At 37.4% G+C, this 10,817-nt stretch overlaps 1 protein-coding gene across 3 annotated transcripts in view; it reads right to left on the reverse strand.

Annotated features, from left to right (window-relative positions):
- Nucleotides 1-10,817, reverse strand: part of FHIT (fragile histidine triad) — a 1,380,266-nt gene that overhangs the window by 1,341,530 nt on the left and 27,919 nt on the right. For all 3 annotated transcript variants that reach the window (XM_011358436.2, XM_011358435.2, XM_011358432.2), the window contains exon 2: nt 6,046-6,093. The gene's annotated coding sequence lies outside the window, so the exon portion shown is untranslated. The remainder of the gene's footprint in view (nt 1-6,045; nt 6,094-10,817) is intronic.

Here is a 10,817-nt window from a genome sequence, read left to right on the forward strand (position 1 = left end):
TTGAGGTTCCCAAAGAATACAAAAGCATTTTCAACTCACAAATGGAATATGAAGTGAAAATGTTTTTAGAGGAAATCTCTAATAACACTTACCTAATTCAGAGGGTGCTGGGAAGCTCTATTAACACCAAAGGAGCACTTTTAGATCTTCAAATAAAAGGACTACAGAAATGCAAAGTATTATTATTATAGTTCTGAAATAATTTCACACCTAGGGATGAGAAAACCCCAGGCCAAACTGTACTGCTTCTCTCCTGCCTGATAAACAAGAAATGCCACAAGCATGGGGGTGAAGGAAAGATGGAAATCAAACAAAACAAAGACATCAAAGTTTCTTTCTTACTTGAGCTTTGTGTTCCCCCTAGATGTCATTTTAGGGGACTCTCAGGGAAAAAAATGAGTCCCTTTAAGATCAGGGTTAAGTAAGTACAGGGGCAATATTCTCCTTTGTTTTTATACCAGATAAAGGCACAACCAGCTGAGCTAAAAAAGACAAAACAAAACAAAACCGAAACAAAAAACAAAAAACAAAAAAACATTGTGTCCACTTCTAGGGAAAACAGTTCCTGCCAAAGCACTTGCCAAACTTAAAAATGGCCAGGTAAATGTTTACCTGAATCACCCACCAGTATGAGCTCTCACCTAGGAGGTCAAAAAGTGGCTGCTTTAAAGGACACCAGGATTTTTACTCAGCTTCTGAGAGCACTAAGGAAGACTGTCATTTGTTGCTTCTGCTGAAGGTGCTGGTGATGATGATGGTGATGATGATAATTATGGTAATGATAGGATATAAAACAGAAGTTTTCAAACCCTGCTGATCGACAGATTCAATATTATCTCCTGTGGACCTTTTTAAAATACAGATTCTTGGTCCCCATCTCAAATCTGATTTTGAATCTCTGAAGCTAGAACTCAGTTTTGTTTTGGTCTGGTTTTTGCTTTTTTGTTTTTTGTTTTGTTTCATTCTGTTTTTGTTTTTATTGTAACCATTAGAATAGCAACTGAGTAACAGTGTTTGTAAATAATGTCATGATTTAGAATGCAGGCTTTGTAGACAGATTGTCTAGAATCTAATTCCAATTCTAACACTTAGTAGCTGTGTGGCTCTGGGCGAAATAGTTAGCCTTAAGCTTTAATTTCCACATCTATAAAATGGAAATGCTATTATTGCAGGATACTGGGACAGAGGGACGGACACCCAGACTATAAGCAGGAAATAGCGTTTACTGGTGCTGGCACCAGCTCAGCAGATTCACAGCCAAAGGCTGAGCTCCAATTGCAGTGGGGCTTTCCCTTTTATACACGTCTTATACTTTCTCAAAGTTATAGACTTGCATGTTCTTTCTATAAAAGGAAAGTATATTTTGATTGGTTGGCAGGCCATAAGGGGAGTGACTGACCAGGGCTGGTGGTCTGTGCCACATCAGCTGTGACACTGGTAAGTTCCTTACCTATAACAACTTTCAACCGTTGGTTAAATGGTTAGCTCAGCCTCTGCTACCACACTATTACTATCAATCTTATAAGATAGATGCCTAAGAAAGCGAATTTTTAAAAGCACATCAGTTAATTCCAAGGAAGACAAAAAGTTATGTTAAAAAAAATTACCAATAATGTAAATATTACATACTGATTTAAGCAAAAATTGTGACATAATCATGTGATTGTGTTAGAAGCTGTGAAGACCAGAAATGGTAGGAGTAGGGAGTGTAAAAGAGCTACTGCTAAAATTGATGTATCTGGAAAAAACAGGATAAGCACATTATTTAAAAATAGATAAACACCAGAAGTATCAGAATTGAAAGTTTTCAGTTCCGGGGAAGAGGGCAAATGAGAGGGAGAAAGGCAGAATGAGGGGAAAGTGTTGCAGTTTTTCAATATTTGCTTTTTAGTGCTGTTTTATTCAAATAATGTAGATATGTTGCTTTGATATAAATTAAAGTAAATTTTAAAAGATAATTCATAATATGTATAAGTATAATATTGGATGCCTTTATACAGTAGGTTAACATAAAGTTTTTCAATTTACCAAAACTTGCTTTTTTAAGAACTGATTGAATTGAATTTAAAATGGTAGAAAGAAATATAGAGAAAGAAGTTCCTCTGTTTAAGGTTGCAGCAAGAGTCAGCACCTTCACCTGGGGTAATTGAGGTAAATTTCATGAAGGTTGTGGACAATGTTAAAGGAAACCAAGGAGGGACAGTCCAGTACCCTGGAGGTAGCAAGAATAAAACCACTCCCACCCCAGACTTAAAGGGGAAAGGGAAGGAACAGTTACCAGGTGGTAGAAAGAGCTGTAGCCACAGAAGAGAAGCCTTCCTTAGAGGAATACAGCCACTGCCAAATAGTAGTGCTGCAAGGAAAGTGATATCCCAACCTCACATTCTCAGCTTTTCGCCCAGTGCCTTCCATTGGCTAATCCAATGGAAAGCCAGAGAGCAAGGGTGTCCAGGGAATGCTGACTATAAAGGTTAGCCTCCTGGAGCACAGAGCCTTTCAGAAGAGCAAGGAGCAGGAGGCACAAATAAAAAATATCCAGCACAAGCATTTTATGCAGAGTTCTATTTTTTTTTAATTTACCTCTCTTTCCTACTTAGCCTCATAAAACAAGCCCTCAGATTTTCAATTCATTTAATAAGTACATATGGCATAATAATAATTAATAATAATACATTGATGCTATGCAGCACTTTACAATTTGCTAAGCACTTTTACATACATTATTTTTATGCCATCCTCAAAACAGTCCTATACACTAGATAGGGCAAAGGCTATCCTGGTTTTACAGTTGAGGATCCTGAAACCTTAAAAAAAGTTAGGTAGGTATGTCATCCAGAGTCATAAAGCTAGCAAGCAGCAAAGCCCAGACTAGAAGGCGGGTTTCCCATGACTTCAGCTAAGGCTCTTTCCACCATGTAATATCGTCATGCCATTTATTCACAAGAGGGCAAAATTGATGTCCCTGTGAAAAAAAAAAAATCATTAACTAGCTCTGTCCCAGGTACTGCACAGTGCACAGTGCACAGAACACAGAAGTAGTCAACAAATAAGACACAAAGGGAAATAGAACAAACTTGCCGATTCTGTTCTCAGGAAACCACCAGCAATGCCAGATAAGTAATTGAGTTTTCAATCACATTTTACACGTCACTGAAAAGAAGGTGTTCAGTAGCACAAGAAAAGTGTTCAAAAGAATTAAGGGAAATGTAGGAAAATATTTAAAGAGTTTTGTTTTAAGATGCTGGGGTGAGTAGAAGGAAATCACAATACCTTCATAATCCTCTCGCCACAAAGAGACCAGGGCCCCAGAAATTGGAAAGAATGAGCTCTCTGCTTCTCTTGTCATTTCCAACTCTACCCCCACATACACACACATCCTGAGAGCTTACAAAAGCAGCCAAAAGTGACTTATTTTTACCAAATACAAGAGTTGTGGAGATTCCAGCAAAATAGCCCATTTTTGAAATACTCATTGAGAATTCTGCACCTTTTAAAATCTACTGGAAAATGTTCAGCTACTTACACACGATGGAAGAAAGTAATGAATGGTATTTGAACTGTAAACCTTCAAACATTCCCCTTTTATTTATTCCAAATCTAGCTCTGTAATGTGTAAACTACTCTGTCAGTTAGGGTTCTGGGGCTACAGCAATAGAAACCAATTGGCTAATTTAAGAACGATTATTGGAAGGCTATTGGAGGCTCAGTGAATCCATGCCAGATTGGAAATAAAACTTTGAGACCATCAGTGGCCAAGGCAAACATAAAGGCAAGGAAATGGAAACTGCTACAGTGATCTCATAGCTGGTACTGTCAGGCAGAATGCCCACTGGGAGAAAGGAGAATCCCTTAGCTCAGGATTCAAATTCCAAAGAAGGAACACCCACTTAACCAAGCCTGTGTGTCATGTACCCATCCCTAGGCTGAATGTAGGCCCCTTAATAGCGCCCTCGGTTACAGCTCCACTAGTCTAATAATCTCAAAGGGAAATAAAGATGCTGTTAGGAAAGGAAAAAAAAGACTGGGGGAGAAGTTCCTCTGTACTTACCAAGGCTTTCTTCAATAATTCCTTAAGAATTTAGCTAGCTAATTAGACTGTATTAATTAGTAATTGCCTGCACACAGCCAAAGAACGTGTTTACCGTGATGCCTATAAAACTTCAATCTGACAACTTTTTACTTCCAGAGACCTCACTTCTCATATTACCTGAAACATATCCTTTCATTGATGCCTAAAGACAAAGCAGAATTTGTGCTACTTTAGTAACAACATGCATATTTTGGAAACATTATCCTGAAGCTTCCAAAAAAAAACAGACTTCTCAAAATCACTAATGAATACATTCATAAGGATGCTAATGTTGATGATGATGATAATAACAGTTATATTAACAAGAGTAGCAGCAGCTAATATCCACTGAGTACTTACCATGGTCCAGGACCTGCTCTAAGCCCTTGATACATAATAATTCATTTAATCTCCACAACAAACTTATTAAGAAAACAATATTATTATCCCCATTTCACAAATTAGGAAAATGAAACAGAGAGGGCGTAAATAACTTGTCCATGGTCCAAAAGCCAAACGAGGACTAAATCCATGTCTGTCTCCAGAATACCAATTTAACAAAGGATTGTTATTGAGAGTATAGGAAACAGACTGTACCTGTGTGAAAAAACTCTCCAAGAAGTAAGTGAGCACTATGACTCAGGATTCTGAAGATTGCTACATCATCGCTAATTCCAATAATTTATGAGAATTTCTTTTCTGAAAGCTTTCAAATACTGCTGTATTCCAAGATGTGGCTCAATGGTCAAGAGATATGTAGGTTATGGTTGAAAATAAGAACTATCTATTTAATAAGATAGTTTTTTCTTCACTAGGGGCTAACCATTACAGAAAAATTACAAGCAAACTAGCTTTCATGCAGCAGAATTGAGTCATCCCAAAGCAAATTCTCGAAACGGTGTTTTTACAGCTCATGTTTTCTACATTCAAAAGGAGTTTTCTCCAATTTCCCTGTAAAATCCTTTTTCATCCTCAAAATAAACATTAAAAATTCAGCCCCAGAAGTATATCTGTCATAAAGTTAAGAATAACTTAAAATAAAAGATAAATCAAAATGGCTTTCCAACTTTAACCAAAGTGGTCACAGTCATGATTGCTATAATAAAAATAACAGGAAAAAGAAAAAACCCTAAAATTGTCAAAAATATAATTGATGATGAAAACAAATATAAATTATGGCATATTTCACCCTGGCCACCAAAGACTCTTGATGAAACTGCAGCCCTATAATTCCCCAGAATGAATTCCTTAAATTAAAATACTTCATGCAGAACAGAAATTAAACAATGAATCAAAGAACAGTGCTGTATAGCAGTATGTATAGAAATATACCTAGCAAAGAGGAAACAATTGCATTTTTTCCACGTAAAAACCAACACAATTGTAATGTTTCACAGGAGGCTGAGCAGGTACTTTTCCCATTGCTTCAAACTTGGAAGTTCATTTCCTGTAACTCACTTAGGGCCCACAGTGACTGGCTGGAATGAAATTAGCTACACCAAACTAGCTGGCTTTCTCCTTTCTACAAAACTAGCAACTCCATGCAACTGCACAACTGACTTTCGTGATAAATTTCATCCAAGCCAATTGAAATGCCACTCTGCATTTTATTTTAAATGCTTTATCTGGCCAGCTGGTTTTATTTAACTATTGACCAGAAGTAGTACCAGTGCATGCTTTTTTCAGCTAGCATTAATCTTCGTAAACTTAGCTCCATCAGAACGTCTTAACTGCTGAGAAGAAAGCAAAAGTCAGCAAGCACACAATTGAATTTGGGTACCCTCAGCACATCATTTTATTTCCTCCTGCTCTCTGCTAACTATTGCTCAGCACTTTTGCCTATGCGGGAGGACAAGTGGTTAAGTAAGTTGTCCTGTCAGCTATATCTTTAATCCATGTCTTTAAATCTCTGAATAAAGGAAAAATCAATATTGTAAAGGCAATATTTGTCAAGGCCATGTAATAAATACACTTACCTTTACAGACTATTCTCAATAGATTCCCTTCTTTGCTGAGCTTCAAAGCTACAAAGAGATAAAAACGAAAGCACTGAGTTATCTGCGAGTAAAACACCAAACGTTTTCTCTCCATGTCTTTAAGTAGAATTTCCATACGCCATGGTATGTGGTGCTAGCCAAATAAACCATTGATAAAACTTTTGCCTTGTGCCTCCCGCACAAGAGGCCAATAAAAGACACAGTCATAAACTGAAAATGCACACGTCTACCTAGAACTGAAACATACAAACGTGGCCAGAACTACAGTCAAATATTTTGGGGTGTGAACTCAACAGAATGAGAATGGCTTATAAAGTGCAGAGACAAAATCAAATTAAACATTCTGTAGCACACTCAATCTGACCAAGCATTTTATTTTCTTATTTCTTTTAGTGTCACCTTCCTTACACACTCTTATTTCCATTTCCCTAAAAAAGTTTTACTTGGGGGAGGCTATTTCATTTATATGAGGTACATGGTCCTCTCAATCCAGGCCTCACCATTTTCCCCATGACTACAGTAGTCCCCCTTTATCCTTATTCATGGGGCACACATTCCAAGACCCCAATGAATGCCTGAAACTGCATATAGTACTGAACCCTGTATGTACTATGTTTTTCCCTATGCATGGATACTTTGTTAAAGTTTAATTTATAAGTTAGACACAGTAAGAGATTAACAACAATAACTAACAAAATAGAACAATAACAACAATATACTGTAATAAAAGCTATGTGAATGTATGCCTTCACGTGCATGCTCACTCATTCACATGCGCGCGTGCTCGCTCACTCACTCTCTCTCCCCCTCAGCAAATAAGCACAGATTTCTTTTTCCTTCTTCAGAATTTCACAGATAGGAGATTCGTTCTTACTGTAGATCTTAGCAACCTAGTAAATGATTTTTTTCCTTTCCTTAAGTCACAAACGTGACTTAAAGGAAGCATTTTATGGCTTGTTTGGCATATCTGAATGGCCAGCATCACTACTATTGCACTTTGAGGCCATTATTAACTAAAATAAAGGTGACTTGAATACAAGCACTGGGATAACGTGACAGATGATCTGATAACCTATATGGCTACTAAGTGACTAATGGGCAGAGAATGTCTACAACATGGAGACGCTGGACAAAGGACTGATTTATGTCCCAGGCGAGATGGCAAAATATTTCATCACACTACTCAAAATGGTGTACAATTTTAAACTTACAAATTGTTCATTTATGGAGTTTTCCATTTAATATTTTCAGACCACTGCTGACCTCAAGTTACTAAAACCACAGAAAGAGAAACCCTGGATAAGGGGGAAGTACTGTACGCATATGCAAGCTTACAGGTACAACCCCCCTTTAAGGTAGAATGTAGCCTTCTCTGAGTAGAGAGAAACTCTCAAAATAGAGGAAGCCACACTTGACATTTCAAATCAAATCTTGACATGTTAAGTTAAGCTCCCTGTGACCAAAACATACTATGCACTGACCACACACAAGTCAATATAATAGGAGATGTGGTAAATGATAGTAATAACTTAAGGTTTCAAAGGGCTGATTCTATAGCAGTCCAACATTACTCATACAGGTGACTCTATAGTCAAAAAAAATTGGAATATGCCTAATTTTGGCTAGGTCTTAACATTTCCTAAAGGTATAATAGTTGGGAATTACCAACTACCCCATGGTTTTCCCATGGGTCTTTTGTATCTCCCCCTTCAATATCCTAAGTAACTGCTTTAGCCCTTACTGAGCTATTTCTTTCCACATCCCCCATCCCACCAAAGAATCCATTACCACTGATGGATGACCACCAAAAGTGAGGCCAGACTTCTGGGCTGTGATGTAAACCTTGGAATACTGATGCAGGATATAAGGCCCCTCCATGGGACATCATCAGAAATTTCCCCTTCCTACTGTTTTATGTGAATTGTAATAGAGTTGAGGAAAACATAAATTGGGGAAGATTAAATAGTATAATATATTTTGTAAAATCTGAAAATTTTACGGTTTGACAACATAGAGATCAAGCTGTAGATCCCTTTCCACTTCAAACACATAGAAATGCTAAACAAAATATAGTGATAATTTTAAATGTATATTATATATACATACATATAAAAAAAGAGAGAAGATCAATATGAAAAGATAATGAATCTAAATTTTCTAGAATGAAAGACATGAAGAAATGGATTTTTTAAACCTTGCTATGTGATGTTTATAAGGAAACATCTAAAACATAAAGAGATTTGGAAAGGAAAAGACAGAAAACTATACTCCAAGCAAATAGGAACCAAAAGAAATCTGATAGAAATAAGTTAATATTAGGCAAAATAGAAGTTAGCAATAATATAATAAGTATTTGCATTGGCTGTCTATTGCTATATAACTAAATACTCAAGAATTAACGACTTCAAAATAAGCCATTATCCCTTATGGTTTCTACAGAACAGGAATTCTGACAGGGTACAATGAGCCAGCTTTCTTGTACGCTACAATGCCCCAGGCCTTGGCAAGAAGACATGAAAGTTGGGAGCTGGAATCATCTGAAGGTTTATTCCCTCGAATGTCTGCCAGTTGTCACTGAGCGTCAGTAGAGATCTTAGCTGAGGCTATCTGCTGAAATACCTACATGTGGGCTCTCCGTGTTGCTTGAATCTCATCACAACATGATGGCTGGTTTCCAAAGGCAAGATTTCCCAGAGAGAGAGCCAGGCAAAAGCTGTATTCTTTATGACTTAGGTTTGGAAGTCACATTAACACCATTTATACAGCACTCTACTGGACAGGACAGTCACAAACCCCCACCTAGATTCAAGGGAAGAGAACAAAGACTCCACCTCAGTGGGAAGAGTGTCGGTCACACTGCAAGAAGAGCACGTGAGAATGAATAAACGTGTTGGTGCAACTACCTTTGGAAAATGCAATCTGCCACAGCATTCTTTACAAGTATTCATGGAACATAAGCAAAAATTGACCACATATTAGGCCACAGAGGTAGTCTCGACAAATATAAAAAAAAAAAACAAACCAGATAGCCAACAAAACTCTCTGGTCACAGTATGTTAAAGTTAGATATCGATTATGAAATGAGATTTTTAAAACATGTTTGAAAATTACAATCTTTATGACAGTTTCTCTTTCTGAGTCAAAGTTAAGCAAGGCCATTAGAATGAATGGTGTATAAGGGTCCACATCTGGAATCAAAGATCATTAGTTTGATTGTGGATATATGTAATTTGACATACCTTAGAAATTTCTAAAAGAAATGTCCAAGTAGGCAGTTAGATATATGCATCTGTAGCTCAGAGAGGAGGTTTTGGATAGGTAAGTTATCTCTAAGTAGGAAGTAACTGCAGTTGTGAATATGGATGAGACAGTCCAGGGAGACAGAACAAAGTAGGAAGAGAAGCAGGCCTAGGATGGATCCTTGAGGAAGTTCAACATTTAACAGTTGTGTTGAGAAGGATACCACATAGGAGAAAGAATAGCTGCCAGAGAAGTAAAACAAAAACCTTAAATGTCACAGAAAGGTCAAGTGATATAAGTACTAATAAATGCCCAATATGAAGGTCATTGAGGAACTCAACGAGAACTGCTTTTGTGGACTGAGACAGAATTCAGTTTGGAGTTGCTTAAGAAATAAGAGAAAATCATTAAAGTGAACACTGAATGAGGACAATCCTAGGTACACGTGAGTATAAAGGGGAGGAAAGAGAATAGCAACTGGAAGAAGAAAAAGGACTGAAAGAGGGTTTCTTCATGTAGTTTGTACACAGAAAAACCCTGAGCATGTGTCAAGGCAATGAGAAGATCTAGTTAAGACAAAGAGGCTGAAAGCAGAGAGTGAGAAAGGGTATTAAAGTTCTCAGAAAGCCAAAAGGGAAAAGTAGTAGGACTAGTCTTAAAACAGCTTCGGTTTCATCTTAATCACATAAGGCCTTGTGATAGGCAAGCATGTGACTGTCCTAAATTATTCCTTTCTCCTGTGTGTGTGTTTTATCACCTTAATTAGTATCTAAACTCTTTAAAACATATGGCATTTATAGTTCAAACCAATTTCACCCTCCCCATGCGTTGTGAGCCCCAGATTCTACACCACCATCAGTCATTTTGTAAATACTTGTTGAATAAACAAGCACATGTGGATTCTATAGTCTTTGTGTACATCTCTAGTGCCTGAACATTTGTCCTTGCGTGTGTATCAGGTACCCAAAATAAGAGCAGTTCAGTGTCAGAAAACCCTTGTTCTAGTGCCCAGAGTAAAAATCTCTGCACAAAGTCAGAACAAGCCATTAAAACTAGTCCTCTCTTTCCCATGTTTGCCTTGACCCAAAAATCCAAGGACCTAAACTTCTACAGGCCATGAAAACACTTTCACTTACAGCTACGATGTGCTATATCACTTCCCACCTCTCATGCCTAACTCATCCCCATTTGGTTCTATAACCTTCATATGACCTCCTGCAAGACATAGATTAGATTTAAACAAATCCAAATGGATTTGAGCTTCAGTTGCCCTAAAAGACATAAATATGGAAGCAGAATAGTACAAGCCAATAACACACTGATTTTTCCTGGTAGCTTTTCAGAAGATAGCCTCCCAAAAAAACGTTTTACCAAGCCCGAGCCCCTCAATCCATTTCCAGCCTCCAGCTTCCTAAAAAACAAGTCTGAATTTAAACAAACATCTTTCAAATATAAAAACCTATTTTGATTGAGATTTATCTTCTCCCAACTGAAACCTACCTCTGGGAACC

The sequence above is a fragment of the Pteropus vampyrus genome, unplaced genomic scaffold, assembly GCF_000151845.1.
Source record: "Pteropus vampyrus isolate Shadow unplaced genomic scaffold, Pvam_2.0 Scaffold41, whole genome shotgun sequence".
In the NCBI taxonomy this organism is placed as follows: Eukaryota; Metazoa; Chordata; class Mammalia; order Chiroptera; family Pteropodidae; genus Pteropus; species Pteropus vampyrus.